The sequence below is a fragment of the Nerophis ophidion genome, linkage group LG16 (genome assembly GCF_033978795.1).
Source record: "Nerophis ophidion isolate RoL-2023_Sa linkage group LG16, RoL_Noph_v1.0, whole genome shotgun sequence".
NCBI lineage: Eukaryota > Metazoa > Chordata > Actinopteri > Syngnathiformes > Syngnathidae > Nerophis > Nerophis ophidion.
Genome location: NC_084626.1, coordinates 30,792,766 through 30,809,559, shown reverse-complemented (window position 1 = coordinate 30,809,559; position 16,794 = coordinate 30,792,766). Strand labels below are relative to the sequence as shown.

At 37.2% G+C, this 16,794-nt stretch overlaps 1 protein-coding gene across 10 annotated transcripts in view; it reads left to right on the top strand.

Moving 5' to 3' along the window:
• Nucleotides 1-16,794, top strand: part of LOC133535246 (nuclear receptor coactivator 3-like) — a 79,716-nt gene that overhangs the window by 5,052 nt on the left and 57,870 nt on the right. For 6 of the 10 annotated variants that reach the window (XR_009802182.1, XM_061874891.1, XM_061874882.1 and 3 more), the window contains exon 1: nt 6,195-6,352. The exons of 3 other annotated variants lie outside the window; for them this stretch is intronic. The gene's annotated coding sequence lies outside the window, so the exon portion shown is untranslated. Of the gene's footprint in view, nt 1-6,194; nt 6,353-15,097; nt 15,212-16,794 lie in introns of those variants that run through there. One more of the 10 variants, XM_061874886.1, reaches the window with a different exon arrangement.

The following is a 16,794-nucleotide window of genomic DNA, read 5'->3' as shown; positions in this document are numbered from 1 at the left end:
TCACTAAAACACTAGCAACACAATAGAAATATAAGGGATTTCCCAGAATTAGCCCAGTAAATGTGTCTAAAAACATCTGAATCGCTCACAATGCAATCCTTTTTTTTAAAAACTTTATTTAATTTATTTTTCTAGTCCTTCGCTATCAATATCCTCAGCCACAAATCTTTCATCCTCGCTCAAATTAATGGGGAAATTGTCCTTTTCTCGGTTGAAATGGTTCTTTTTGTTGGAGGCTCCCATTATAAACAATGTGAGGATGTGAGGAGCCCTCACACGGGTGACGTCATCGTCTGCGACTTCCGGTAAAGGTGTTGTAAGCATTTCACCAATCTCGCGCAATTTGCAAATTATACGTCATTTCCATTGTGCACAAGCAATTTGCATATCGCAAGACGAGATTTTGTGGATGGTTTAGTCAGTAACCCGACATTATTTTATTTTATAAATAGTAAACCAAGTTGTGGTAGTAGTTTAGTCAGTAGTTTAGTCGTGGATGTACACTGTATAGTGGTTAGGGTTAGGGTTGGACTGATTTGAGGGCAATACTCAGTTATATTGTCCCGACTACAAATGAATAGATTTACATAAGTATTTAACAAATTATTTTGACACCAAAAACATGTATTTGCACCCATTGATTTGCAAAATGTGCACCACACATAATTCAAATTTATAGCTGGATTTGCAAAAAGATTGCGCATTATACAAATTGCTAACATTGGTATTGTGCCTACAACAAAGGCAAGGCTTTTCAATTAGCGACCAAAAGTTGCCAACTTTAACGTGGATGTTCTCTACTAAATCCTTTCAGCAAAAATATGGCAATATCGCGAAATGATCAAGTATGACACATAGAATGGACCTGCTATCCCCGTTTAAATAAGAAAATCTCATTTCAGTAGGCCTTTAAGCTAAAATAAATCCAAAACCAAGAGATCGGTGATGACTCATGGGTGTAAGCATTATTCATATATCAAATTGACATGTTAACAGTGTAAAAAAAACAAACAGGCGTGGTTGTTTTTGTTAGATTATCTTCTTCATATTGGAACCATAAAGCATTTGACATTTCTATGTCTATAAAAAATCTGACTTTTACTGCAGCAAAAGTTATACTATATTAGTAACATTACAGCTATGGCTAATGTTAATTTTAGATATTTGCTAATAATAGTCACTAATGCAGTGGTTCTTAACCTGGGTTCGATCGAACCCTAGGGGTTTGGTGAGTCGTACTCAGGGGTTCAGCGGAGGTCCAAACACACCCGACTCATTGTGTAAATACAAACTTCTCACTATCTGCATTTTACGGATCCAGCCACAGCTGACTGGTTTGCAGGTGTGTAATGTGTTGTGAGTTTATGCACTGTGTTGGTTTTGGTGTTTGAACAAGGTGATGTTCATGCACGGTTCATTTTGTGCACCAGTAAAAAAAAAACATTGTAACACTTAAGTATGGGGAAAATATTCAGCATTAATTAGTTGCTTATGAACAAGCAAATTAGTAACATTGGATCTAAACTAGTCATTATTAAGTACTTATTAATGCCTTATTCGGCATGGCCTCATAATAACCCTAACCCTCTAACCCTGACCCTAACCCTAACCAAATAACTCAAAATTAAGTTTTTATTACTTAGAATATGTTCCCCTAGTGTCCAAAAAACTCTAAATTAAGTCTTTGTTACTTAGAATATGTTCCCTGAGTGTCCAAATAATTCTAAATTAAGTATTTGTTACTTAGAATATGTTCCCTTAGTGTCCAAATAACTCTAAATTAAGTCTTTACTAGTTAGAATATGTTCCTCGAGTGTCCAAATAACTCTGAAATAAGTCTTTGTTACTTAGAATATGTTCTCTGGGTGTCCAAATAACTCTAAATTAAGTCTTTTACTTAGAATATGTTCTCCTAGTGTCCAAATAACTCTAAATTAAGTCTTTACTAGTTAGAATATGTTCCCCGAGTGTCCAAATAACTCTAAAATAAGTCTTTGTTACTTAGAATATATTCCTCTAGTGTCCAAATAACTCTAAATTAAGTCTTTGTTACTTAGAATATGTTCCCTTAGTGTCCAAATAACTCAAAATTAAGTCCTTACTACTTAGAATATGTAAATTGAGTGTCCAAATAACTCTAAATTAAGTCTTTACTACTTACAATATGTTCCTCTAGTGTCAAAATAACTCTAAATTAAGTCTTTGTTACTTAGAATATGTTCCCCTAGTGTCTAAATAACTCTAAATTAAGTCTTGACTACTTAGAATATGTACACCGAGTGTCCAAATAACTCTAAATTAAGTCTTTACTACTTAGAATATGTTCCCAGAGTGTCCAAATAACTCTAAAATAAGTCTTTGTTACTTAGAATATGTTCCCTGAGTGTCCAAATAATTCTAAATTAAGTCTTTGTTACTTAGAATATGTTCCCTTAGTGTCCAAATAACTCTAAATTAAGTCTTTACTAGTTAGAATATGTTCCCCGAGTGTCCAAATAACTCTGAAATAAGTCTTTGTTACTTAGAATATGTTCCCTGAGTGTCCAAATAACTCTAAATTAAGTCTTTTACTTAGAATATGTTCTCCTAGTGTCCAAATAACTCTAAATTAAGTCTTGACTACTTAGAATATGTACACCGAGTGTCCAAATAACTCTAAATTAAGTCTTTACTACTTAGAATATGTTCCCTGAGTGTCCAAATAACTCTAAATTAAGTATTTTTCACTTAGAATATATTCCTCTAGTGTCCAAATAACTCTAAATTAAGTCTTTGTTACTTAGAATATGTTCCCTTAGTGTCCAAATAACTCAAAATTAAGTCCTTACTACTTAGAATATGTAAATTGAGTGTCCAAATAACTCTAAATTAAGTCTTTACTACTTACAATATGTTCCTCTAGTGTCAAAATAACTCTAAATTAAGTCTTTGTTACTTAGAATATGTTCCCCTAGTGTCTAAATAACTCTAAATTAAGTCTTGACTACTTAGAATATGTACTCCGAGTGTCCAAATAACTCTAAATTAAGTCTTTACTACTTAGAATATGTTCCCAGAGTGTCCAAATAACTGTAAATTAAGTATTTGTTACTTAGAATATGTTCACCTAGGGTCCAAATAACTGTAAATTAAGTCTTTACTACTTACAATATGTTCCCCTAGCGTCCAAATAACTCTAAATTAAGTCTTTGTTACTTAGAATATGTTCCCCTATTGTCAATATAACTCTAAATTAAGTCTTTACTACTTAGAATATGTTCCCTGAGTGTCCAAATAACTCTAAATTAAGTCTTTACTACTTATAATATGTAAATTGAGTGTCCAAATAACTCTAAATTAAGTCTTTACTACTTACAATATGGTCCCCTAGTGTCCAAATAACTCTAAATTAAGTCTTTTTTACTTATATGTTCCCTTAGTGTCCAAATAACTCTAAATTAAGTCTTTGTTACTTATTATATGTTCCCCTAGTGTCCATATAACTCTAAATTAAGTCTTTACTACTTACAATATGTTCCCTGAGCGTCCAAATAACTCTAAATTAAGTCTTTACTACTTATAATATGTAAATTGAGTGTCCAAATAACTCAAAATTAAGTCTTTACTACTTATAATATGGTCCCCTAGTGTCCAAATAACTCTAAATTAAGTCTTTGTTACTTATAATATGTTCCCTTAGTGTCCAAATAACTCTAAATTAAGTCTTTGTTACTTATATGTTCCCCTATTGTCCAAATAACTCTAAATTAAGTCTTTACTACTTACTTAAGTCTTTGCTAGTTAGAATATGTTCCCCGAGTGTCCAAATAACTCTAAAATAGGTCTTTGTTTCTTAGAATATGTTCCCCGAGTGTCCAAATAACTCTAAATTAAGTCTTTACTACTTACAATATGTTCCCCTAGTGTCCAAATAACTCTAAATTAAGTCTTTGTTACTTAGAATATGTTCCCCTAGTGTCTAAATAACTCTAAATTAAGTCTTTACTACTTAAAATGTGTACACCAAGTGTCCAAATTACTCTAAATTAAGTCTTTGTTACTTAGAATATGTTCCCTGAGTGTCCAAATAACTCTGAATTAAGTCTTTACTACTTACAATATGTTCCCCTAGCGTCCAAATAACTCTAAATTAAGTCTTCGTTACTTAGAATATGTTCCCTGTGTGTCCAAATAACTCTAAATTAAGTCTTTACTACTTATAATATGTAAATTGAGTGTCCAAATAACTCTAAATTAAGTCTTTGTTACTTAGAATATGTTCCCTGAGTGTCCAAATAACACTAAATTAAGTCTTTGTTACTTATATGTTCCCCTAGTGTCCAAATAACTCTAAATTAAGTATTTACTACTTCCTACTTACTTAAGTCTTTGCTACTTAGAATATGTTCCCCGAGTGTCCAAATAACTCTAAAATAAGTCTTTGTTTCTTAGAATATGTTCCCCCTAGTGTCCAAATAACTCTGAATTAAGTCTTTGTTACTTAGAATATGTTCCCCTAGTGTCTGAATAACTCTAAATTAAGTCTTTACTACTTAAAATATGTACACCGAGTGTCCAAATGACTCTAAATTAAGTCTTTGTTACTTAGAATATGTTCACATAGTGTCCAAATAACTCTGAATTAAGTCTTTACTACTTAGAATATGTTCCCCTAGTGTCCAAATAACTCTAAATTAAGTCTTTGTTACTTAGAATATGTTTCCCTAGTGTCTAAATACCTCTAAATTAAGTCTTTACTACTTAAAATATGTACACCGAGTGTCCAAATTACTCTAAATTAAGTCTTTGTTACTTAGAATATGTTCACCTATTGTCCAAATAACTCTGAATTAAGTCTTTACTACTTAGAATATGTTCACCTAGTGTCCAAACAACTCTAAATTAAGTCTTTGTTACTTAGAATATGTTCCCCTAGTGTCTAAATACCTCTAAATTAAGTCTTTACTACTTAAAATATGTACACCGTGTCCAAATTACTCTAAATTAAGTCTTTGTTACTTAGAATATGTTCCCCTAGTGTCCAAATAACTCTAAATTAAGTCTTTGTTACTTAGAATATGTTCCCCTAGTGTCTAAATACCTCTAAATTAAGTCTTTACTACTTACAATATGTTCCCCTAGTGTCCAAATTACTCTAAATTAAGTCTTTGTTACTTAGAATATGTTCACCTAGTGTCTAAATAACTCTAAATTAAGTCTTTACTACTTAGAATATGTATACTGAGTGTCCAAATAACTGTAGAATAAGTATTTGTTACTTTACGTTCCCTGAGTGTCCAAATAACTCTAAATTAAGTCTTTGTTACTTAAAATATGTTCCCCTAGTGTCCAAATAACTCTAAATTAAGTCTTTATTACTTAGAATATGTTCCCTGAGTGTCCAAATAACTCTAAATTAAGTCTTTACTACTTAGAATATGTTCACCTAGTGTCCAAATAACTCTAAATTAAGTCGTTGCTACTTAGAATATGTTCCCCTAGTGTCTAAATACCTCTAAATTAAGTCTTTACTACTTACAATATGTTCCCCTAGTGTCCAAATTACTCTAAATTAAGTCTTTGTTACTTAGAATATGTTCACCTAGTGTCTAAATAACTCTAAATTAAGTCTTTACTACTTAGAATATGTATACTGAGTGTCCAAATAACTGTAGAATAAGTATTTGTTACTTTACGTTCCCTGAGTGTCCAAATAACTCTAAATTAAGTCTTTGTTACTTAAAATATGTTCCCCTAGTGTCCAAATAACTCTAAATTAAGTCTTTATTACTTAGAATATGTTCCCTGAGTGTCCAAATAACTCTAAATTAAGTCTTTGTTACTTAAAATATGTTCCCCTAGTGTCCAAATAACTCTAAATTAAGTCTTTACTACTTAGAATATGTTCACCTAGTGTCCAAATAACTCTAAATTAATTCGTTGCTACTTAGAATATGTTCCCCATAACAGTGTTACCAAAAACATATAACTTCATCTTGAATTTGAAAAAAAAAAAAACTAAAACATTTTATTTTTCAATAAAGAAGGGTTCGGTGGATGCGTATATGAAACTGGTGGGGTTCGGTACCTGCAACAAGGTTAAGAACCACTGCTCTAATGAGATCAGTGCCTGGAGTTCATACACACTGTGAGTCCTGCGTGTAGTTCATGTGCACAAAGTGGCATTCACTCCAATGCGGGCTTTAACGGGTAAAACAACTCCAATACCCAGAACCCTCTGCGGCTCGACACAAGCTGGCTCTCCGCTCGCAGAGTGTTTCCCATTTAAAACAAACACGGTCCTACTGAAGATGGCGGAGAGTTTGTAGAGACGCAAAAGAAACTGTTCTTCACAATGAAAACGTCGAAGTAGGTGAGTTGGTTTGAACCGTTCTGTCGTCCGGCATTGGTCGAGATTCGAACACTGTTGCCGAGCTTGCGGTGGAAGGCGTACATTAGTCACACACACACACACAGTTGCTGGAGCCCCGTTTGGCGTTTCGGAAGCAGACTGAGGTCGCTAAGCTGCCGCGATACTCATTTTCATTCCCGGTGTCTTTGCGGGTGCTGTTTTTGTGCCGTCTTTATGCATTAGACTTAACGATTTGATTCACTCGGATCAAGGGTAAGGGTCGTATTGGCGGTGTCGATTTAATAGCGCTTTCGTTGTAGAAACTTTATTGCGATATTCACCAGTAAACTGTCTTGGTCGCCGGTTTGCACTTCGGTCTCTGGTCATAATGCTAACAATTGTTTTATGTATTTCAATGAATATTTATTTCACCAGTAGTCTGTGCTTTTCCGCAACAGAACTGAATAGCTTTGGGGGCGGTATTTTTAGCCAGACAGTCTGACTTGTTGTCCAGTCTCTTTTCAACTACAACTACAGAAATGGTCTATTCACAATACAACAGTTGTGTTCTGGTACAAACTGGCTTCAAAATAGTTGGCTGCTCAAATTGTTCAACTGGATAAGTCCTTATGTCAGGGGTCTCAAACACGCGGCCCGTGTGCCAATTGCGGACCGCGAGACGTTATATCGCGGCCCGCATGTTGATGTGAAAATTTAATGTTAGTGCGGCCCGCGAGTTTTATATGAATGCCACTTTACAGCGTCATACTTGTACATCCTCGATTTTTCCGGGAGACTCACAATTTTCAGTGCCCCTCCAGGGGTAATCACCCTCCCAATATTAAGGGGGCACCGTCTTCAGCGTCCTCTGCAACCAGTACATACAGCGTGCCAGCCCAGCCACATGTTGTATTTGGCTTCTGTAGATGCAGTAAGCGACTGCAAGGCATACTTGATCAACAGCCATACAGGTCACACTGAGGGTGGCCGTATAACAACTTTTACACTGTTACAAATATGCGCCACACCGTGAACCCACACCAAACAAGAATGACAAACATATTTTGGGAGAACATCCGCACCGTAACACAACATAAACAGAACAAATACTCAGAATCCCATGCAGCTAGGGTTTGGTATCGTTTGAATTCGAACGATTTCGATTCAGATTCCTGACTATTCTCGATTCCGAATCTTCTTGTACCAATGTGTTTGACAGGTAGTCCCTGGAAGGTGGTATGTATTTTGGGTTGAGAGTTTTCACCATATCCCTGCAAACATGTAATGTTGCTGTTACTGTTAAGCCCAGTATCAATTAGCTTAGCTCTAACGATATTGCTTCACTAACCTAAATGTTGGAGATTCCACCTCTGAAAATGGATGCAGTCTTTTGACTGTGTGCAGTGACCTTTCTGTGGCACTCTTTCGTTTGTGGCACCGACATCTTCCCCATTGCCGCTACGGTGAACGGAGTACTCTGAGCACATCGCGGAGCCTGGCTAGCAGGTTGTAAATTGTCTATGAAAAAATACGCGGGCTAATTTGTTAGCTGTCTCAACATTGGCGCGAAACACATTATTTATTGCATATATATCGTTTTACTTACCGGATTAGGACTGCAGTGCAGTCACCGAGGTGCCAGGCTGGGCGTCGGAGCCGGAGCCAGAGGAAGAGGCAGAGGACGGTCGGCGCAGCGCGTCAAAGACGGAACACGCATTTATTTGTACTCAATGAACTCGGAGGTGCTTCATCTTGTTCGACATGCACCCTCCTAAGCACGAAACAGTCCTGTCGCACGTGTTACATTTCGCCGATATTTCATTATTTTTAGTAAAATAAAGCCACACTTTCGACCGCCGATGCCCACTATCCATGCTTGACTGACTCGCTCGGCTACGTAGGCTCGGCTATGCTAACATTTCCGGCGGTGGGCGCTTCTTCGTTGCGGTTCAGCGGCTTCTTCTTCCGGTCGGTGGACTTATTATTTTTTTCCGGTCGGCCGACTGTGTATCAAAACTAGGAATCGAAATTCAAACTTTTGAACGATTCCGGGAGAATCGGAAAGTTAGTCCCCGTTCCAATCGATAATCGATACCCAACCCTACACGCAGCCCTAACTCTTCCGGACTACAATATACACCCCCGCGCCCCCCAACCCAACCCCCTATTGTAGCCCAGCAGAGTTAGGGCTACATTGGATTCTGGGTATTTGTTCTGTTGTGTTTATATTGTGTTACAGTGTGGATGTTCTCCCAAAATATGTTTGTCACTATTGTTTAGTGTGGGTTCACATTGTGGCGCATATTTGTAACAGTGATAAAGCTGTTTATACTGCCACCTTACTATGACTGGTCTGCAGAAGCCTCATACAATATGTGACAGGACCGGCACACTGTTTGTATGGTGGAAAAACGGTCGAGACGGCAAGGCGTAGAGAACGCTAAAGGCAGTGCCATCACAGCACGCCTCTACTATTGTTGTCCGGGTAAAAACCGGGAGAATAATCGCCTCGGGAGATTGTCGGTAGGGGCACTGATATTCGGGGGTTTCCCGGAAAGATCCTGAGAGTTGGCAAGTATGTTGCTAGGGCGGGACAGCCATTCAAAGAAGGTGAATTCATTAAAAATTGCATGTTAGATTTTTTTAAGAAATCTTTTTTTGCGGCCCAGCCTCACCCAGTTTCTGCATCCAGTGGCCCCCAGGTAAAATGAGTTTGAGACCCCTGCCTTACGTGAACAGAGTTCAATCCCACATCAGTGTATTGTATTTTACCCCTTCCTGTAATTGTCATTTTAAAGGCCTACTGAAATGAGATTTTCTTATTTAAAGGGGGATAGCAGGTCCATTCTATGTGTCTTACTTGATCGTTTCGCGATATTGCCATATTTTTGCTGAAAAAATTTAGAAGAAAACATTGACGGTAAAGTTCGCAACTTTTGGTCGCTAATAGGAAAACCCTGCCTTTACCGGAAGTATGTGCGCGTGACGTCACGAGTTGCATGGCTCTACACATATTCACATTGTTTTTAATAAAAACCACCAGCCGTAAGAGCAATTCGGACCGAGAAAGCGACAATTTCCCCATTAATTTGAGCGAGGATGAAAGATTTGTGAATTAAGATATTGATAGTGAAGGAGTAGAAGAAGAAAAAAAAAGCGACGGCTCCGGGCGTCCAGTGTGAGCGTTTCAGATGTAATTAGACACATTTACTAGGATAATTCTGGAAGATCCCTTATCTGCTTATTGTGTTAATAGTGTTTTAGTGAGGTTTTAAAGATTGTAAAGACATACCTAGAGGTCGGATGGCTGCGCAGAACACGAAGTGTCTCAGAGAGAAGCCGAGGAGCCAAGCTCACAGCTGCCTTTTAAACAGCTGCTGCAGGACGACGAATAATCCAATGATTTCTCCGGTAAGATATATATGACGATTTCCCCATCCAAAAACATGCTGGTTGACGTAGAGAAACATGTTCGCTTGACCGCTTTGTGTTAAAGCTTCACAACAAACAAAGAAACACCGGCTGTGTCTCGGTGCTAAAGACAGCTGCAATACACCACTTTCCACCAACAGCATTGTTCTTTATAGTCTCCATTATTAAATGAACCAATTGCAAAAGATTCAGTAACACAGATGTCCAAAATACTGTGTAATTACGCCATGAACAGAGACGACTTTTAGCCGTGTTTGGTGCAGCGCTAATATTTCCTTACAGTCCGTGACGACAGGCGTACGCGTCATCATTCCGCAACGTTTTCAACAAGAAACTCGTGGGAAATTAAAAATTGCAATTTAGTAAACTAAAGAAGTTGTATTGGCATGTGTTGTAATGTTAAGATTTAATCATTGATATATGAACTATCAGACTGCGTGGTCGGTAGTAGTAGATTTTCTTATTTAAACGGGGATAGCAGGTCCATTCTTTGTGTCATACTTGATCATTTCGCGATATTGCCATATTTTTGCTGAAAGGATTTAGTAGAGAACGTCGACGATAAAGTTTACAACATTTGGTCACTAATAAAAAAGCCTTGCCTGTACTGGAAGAAGCAGACGATGTGCGCGTGACGTCACCGGTGTGAGGGCTCATCACATCCTCACATTGTTTATAATGTGAGCCACCAGCAGTAAGAGCAATTCGGACCGAGAAAGCGACGATTTCCCCATTAATTTGAGCGAGGATGAATGATTCGTGGATGAGGAAAGTTAGAGTGAAGCACTAATAAAATAAAAAGAAGAAAAGGCGACGTCTTCAGGTGGTGGCAGTGGAAGAGTTTCAGATTTAATTAGACACATTTACTAGGATAATTCTGGAAAATCCCTTATGTTTTTATTGTGTTAATAGTATTTTAGTGAGATTAATGTCATACCTGAAAGTCGGATGGCTGTGGTGAACGCCAGTGTCTCTGAGAGAAGCCGAGGAGCCAGGATCACAGCTGCCTTTTTGAGCTGCAGGATGAGGTCGCGTAATCCACTCAAGTTGCCGGTAAGAGCCGACTTAATATCACAATTTTCCCATCCAAAAACTTGTTGGTTGACGTAGAGAAACATGTTCGCTTGACCGCTCTGTGTTAAAGCTTTACAACAAACAATGAAACACCGGCTGTGTTTCGGTGCTAAAGGCAGCTGCAATCCACCGCTTTCCACCAACAGCATTCTTATTTGACGTTTCCATTATTAATTGAACAAATACTGTGTAATTGCGCGATGAAAAGAGACAACTTTTAGCCGTAAGTGGTGCTGGGCTAATATGTCCCCTCCAACCAATAACGTCACAAACACGCGTCATCATTCCGCGACGTTTTCAACAGGAAACTCCGCGGGAAATTTAAATTTGTAATTTAGTAAACTAAACCGCATGTGTTGCAATGTTAAGATTTCATTATTGATATATAAACTATCAGACTGCGTGGTCAGTAGTAGTGGGTTTCAGTAGGCCTTTAATACATCCAATTTATACGGCTTGTCCCTCTCGGAATCCATGCGTCCATCCTTTGGGGTAGCGGGGGGCGCTGTTGCCTATCTCAGCTACAATTGGGCGGAAGGCGGCATACACCCTGGACAAGTCGCCACCTCATCGCAGGGCCAACACAGACAACATTCACACACTAGGGACAATTTAGGCCAATCAACCTATCCCTAGGTGCATGTCTTTGAGGTGGGAGGAAGCCGTAGTACCCGGAGGGAACCCACGCATTCACGGGGAGGACATGCAAACTCCACACAGAAACATCCCGAGCCCGGGGTTGAACCCTGACTACTCAGGGCCTTCGTATTGTGAGACAGACTCACTAACCCCTCTGCTACCGGGAAGCCCCACTACAGGCATGTTCACACTTGTCACTTCTGGTACGGCTAAAACAAAACTACATTCTGTTTGCACTCCTACTATGGTTCACTTGGTCGTTTGTAAAACCAGTCTAGGACCAAAGGTACTGGACCAAACAGGTGGACAGAGATTACTTTAGAGCAGGGGTCACCAACCTTTTTGAAACCAAGAGCTACTTCTTGGGTACTGATAATGCGAAGGGCTACCAGTTTGATACACACTTAAAAAAATTGCCAGAAATAGCCAATTAGCCCAATTTACATTTAATTAATACAGATATATACATATATAAAATGGGTATTTCTGTCTGTCATTCTGTCGTACATTTTTTATCCTTTTACCGAAGGTTTTTTGTAGAGAATAATAATAAATGATGAAAAAAACCCACTTAATTGAACGGTTTCAAAGAGGAAAAAAACAGGAAAAAAATTTAAATTTAATTTTGAAACATAGTTTATCTTTAATTTCGACTCTTTAAAATTCAAAATTCAACCCAAAAAAAGAAGAGAAAAACTAGCTAATTCGAATATTTATGAAAAAATTTAAAAAAGCATTTATGGAACATCATTAGTAAATTTTCCTGATAAAGATTAATTTTAGAATTTTGATGACATGTTTTAAATAGGTTAAAATGCAATCTGCATTTTGTTAGCATATATAACAAATTGGACCATGCTATATTTCTAACAAAGACAAATCATTATTTCTTCCAAATTTTCCAGAACAAAAATTTTAAAAGAAATTCAAATTACTTTCAAATAAGATTTAAATTTGATTCTAAAGATTTTCTAGATTTGTCAGAATATTTTTTTTTATTTTAATCATAAGAAGTTTGAAGAAATATTTCACAAACATTCTTTGTCAAAAAAACAGAAGCTAAAATGAAGAATTAAATTAAAATGTATTTATTATTGTTTACAATAAAATAAATAAATTTACTTGAACATTGATTTAAATGGTCAGGAAAGTAGAGGAAGGCATTTAAAAGGTAAAAAGGTATATGTGTTTAAAAATCCTAAACTCATTTTTAAGGTTGTATTTTTTTCTTTAAAATTTTCTTTCTGAAAGTTATAAGAAGCAAAGTAAAAGTGAAGAACAAGTCTTGAAAATATTTTATTGGATTTTCAAATTCTATTTGAGTTTTGTCTCTCTTAGAATTAAAAATGTCGAGCAAAGCATGAATTGATTAACGTGGACCCCGACTTAAACAAGTTGAAAAACTTATTCGGGTGTTACCATTTAGTGGTCAATTGTACGGAATATGTACTGAACTGTGTAATCTACTAATAAAAGTATCAATCAATCAGCAAGACCAGCTTGCTAATAAATAAATAAAATTAAAAAAATAGAGGCAGCTCACTGGTAAGTGCTGCTATTTGAGCTATTTTTAGAACAGTCCAGCGGGTTATTCATTTTGTCCTTACGGGCTACCTGGTGCCCGCGGGCACCTCGTTGCTGACCCCTGCTTTAGAGATTGGACTCTCGCCCAGAGTGTGGCAAGTATGAATGCCCACCGCTTTCAATACGACCGAAGCCATGCATAGCAACATCAACAAAAAGCTAAATAGAAATCATCAAAAAGTAAGCGCTAAGTATAAGCCTAAAAGCGTAAATACAGTGGTTAAATGTACCTTACTCTGTTTAGCAAAGGAGTTGTGTTGATTATTATCATGGGTGTAAAGATTCAAATCAGAATTTTGGGTTGCCGAAACGATTCAGGGACAATTTTTTTTTTTTTTACAATGATACAATCTGAAACAATTCGGTGACTTAAAAATGCTTCAGTAACTTAATTGCAACAAAAAAAACAATCAACCAGTTAAACTTTTATATTCCTGTTATTTAAGTAACTATGTATAAATGAATTATGGATACAAAAAATCAAGTAAACAACAATTAATAGTCAATGCATTCACAACTTTTATGAATAAAGTGCAACCAACACTTTAGGTTGAATTAACAAGAGGAAAACTTTTCGGCTCACATTTTCAATATTTGAGCAATTTTCACCAAAACTACAATAACCAACATAACAGTAAGTAGATGTACCTGCTAAAAAAAGTTTCCCAATCAGGCCATGTAGTATTTGTTTTTCTGCCCTGGCTTCGCCGATAAAGGACAGTGTAGTGTCCCTGGTGTGATAAAGCATGTATGTGACCTCGTCCCCTTTGATGGTGTTGACTCCTTGTGGCCAAATTTTCATAACCTCCTTGAACCATCGCTTGAATTTCTTGTCATGAAATGACTTTTCCTAGGCTGCCAGTTGTGTTGTCGCGTCTTGTTGTGTTCCGGAAATCATTGAGTCGCCGTAACGAGCTCCACTGTCAATTCCGTTGTTGGTAGCGTCCTTTGTGGATTAAAGTTGAGTTGTGGCTTTACAGTTTATTAGTGTGTTGTGTTGTTTGTCTTTGTTGTGGGTTTTGCAAACGGGCTGTAGCTGAAAGTTTTTTTTGTAATTAGTTATAATGTCTTGTGGCGTTTGCATTCATTATCACCTTTTTCAACCATAATATAACCGCCATTTTTGTTTTGATGACGCCACAACCGGGCAGGCAGAATTAACGTTTAACATCCCTATCATTATAAGTGCTAAACTTCATATAAAGTCTAGTTTTTTAAATCCAATGTTTCCATTATTCTAGGCTTGACAAAATTGATCAATTCCCTTTTTAAAACGATCTTGGACCGACATCCATCTTCTAGAAGGCAAACTTGCAATGCATCGATCGATGTAGTTGAATCTAAGGAATACAGATCGATTAACCATTACACTTCTACTTATTACAGTTGGCGGAAACCATCAGAAAAATTGGCCACTTGCAGCACATCTTTGGGGACCTTTTTGACATCTTCCGTTACATCGCAGATGTTCGTCTGCAATAGAAAAAAAGTTGTATGTGACTTGAAAGACGTCACAATTTTTGATCTTCATAAATAGTACATCTCAAACACACCTACAACAACATTGTGCATGTGTTCATAAGGTAAATAATTCAATGTATATACTCTGATGATTAACCTGTGTGATGACTATATTATGCTGATAGTATATATTTGTACAATGAATTGATTTACGTGGACCCCGACCTAAACAAGTTGAAAAACTTATTCGGGTGTTACCATTTAGTGGTCAATTGTACGGATTATGTACTGAACTGTGCAATCTACTAATAAAAGTTTCAATCAAAGCTTTATGTGGACCACTAACAAAAACATAAGCTTAAACGCAAACCAGACAGCAATAAAGTAGCGACTAAAGTATCCCTTTTCAATTATTAGGTCTAGTCCACAGTACCGGCCTAGAAGTTTGAACGCACCCTTTAGTTGCACATCTGCATACACTAATGCCATTCATTGAGGATAAATGTTGTAAATTTTAGTCTGATATGCTTACTTCCACAGATCTAAATTGTCCGCATTTTTGTTTGTGTTCACCAGAATGAACCTTAGAGCTGACAAGCAAACTTGACCCGACGAGCTCAACTCCATTCCACAACAGCTGTCAAATATTTGAATAGCTTTATAGTGAGTTCCAAGTGCAGGCCTGAAATGGTAGCTATAATGACACAAAACACTGTACTAAATGTTGTTTTTCAACATGTAGAAGGACATAAAATTCCAAAGCAATAGATGTACATACCCACAGGTAGGGTGATATGCCTCAGTTCAGGGCAGCAGGTGAACTTACAGGCTATTGCTAAACATGCACTTTTATAAATGTCAGAAACATAAGTTTGAAGACACTCTAAAAGGTTAAGTGTCATGTGCCTCAAAAATTCTATTTGCAATCTCTGTTTAAAAGGTAGGATTTGATCGTTTTTACCACATTGTTTTACATTGAATTTTCTTGTGTCATTGGTAAGCATTTGATGCAGTGACGACTTCAAATATATGGCGTCAGTGAACTTTAAGGCTATTCCTCAAATTAGTGGTGGTGACCTTTTGATTGACACTACAACCAGCCCTCCTCCAGGCTCACTTGTCCTTAACACAGCTTTAGCATCTTTACTTAGTTAGTTATTTTTCCATTTTCTACCGCTTATTCCCTTTCGGGGTCGCGGGGGGCGCTGGCGCCTATCTCAGATACAATCAGGCGGAAGGCAGGGTACACCCTGGTTAAAAGCATATTTTGATAGCCGATGAAGCGAATGTGATTGTTGCATCAACCCTTCTGAGATGTTGTCATTCCTCAGAAATGTTGTAGTGTGGATTGGGATATATTTACTTTTGGCCATATATTCCTGTTACTGTTTAATTTACACATGCATGTCTTAAATCAAGTCACCTAATGTTTGGTTCTATTTTGTCTCGCTAAAACCAAAGGTGTTCCTCCCAGCAAACTTATCCAGCTTATTCAAATTTTGAGTCTGCATGAAGCGGTATTATGATTATAATTTATTGCAATTGTGTAAAGCTGGGAATGAGCAAGTAAAAACAGTGCCAACACGACAGCTTTGACTGTCAAATGAGCTAACTTGACTTTATTTTTGATTCCCCTGGAATGCCGTTACCCATGCCCATCATGCCCATGTATGTGGTAATTCTAAAAATGTCAGAATGACCACTGTGGGAATCTGTCCAATAGGCTGCTTCTGCTCATATTCTTTGTAAATAGAGCCCCCTGTCCCCCATTCTGTCCTTTTATCTAGCACTTTTCTTTCTCCCTCACGGGGTGTCAGGCTGTGTTAACAATGAATCAATCTTTGGGGGCATTCTTTGACTGCAGATGGGGTGAAGAAGTGACTGGGATGCATGGCTTTGGCTCTTTGTCTGTCAGTCCCGGTGCTCTCAATAATTCATTAACTTGTCACTTTTTCTCATGAGACTGAGAAAAGTATGTCTACAGTGGGAAATTCTTTGGTTACATAAGGTTTATCAAAATTTCGCTGAAGTGCAGCCATTGATTTATAAAGAGTTGATTATAATGTGGACAGTTGGGAGAGGGTTTAAAACTAATACTTTCTATGTGACTACATTCTAGGGCTGTGAATCTTTGAGTGTCCCACGATTCGATCCAATATCGATTCTTGGGTCACGATTCGATTCAAAATCAAGTGTTTAACTGTTTCCATGTATTCAGTAAGACTTCAGCTAGGGGTGATAGAAACAAGGATACATCTTGCCACTTGCAAATG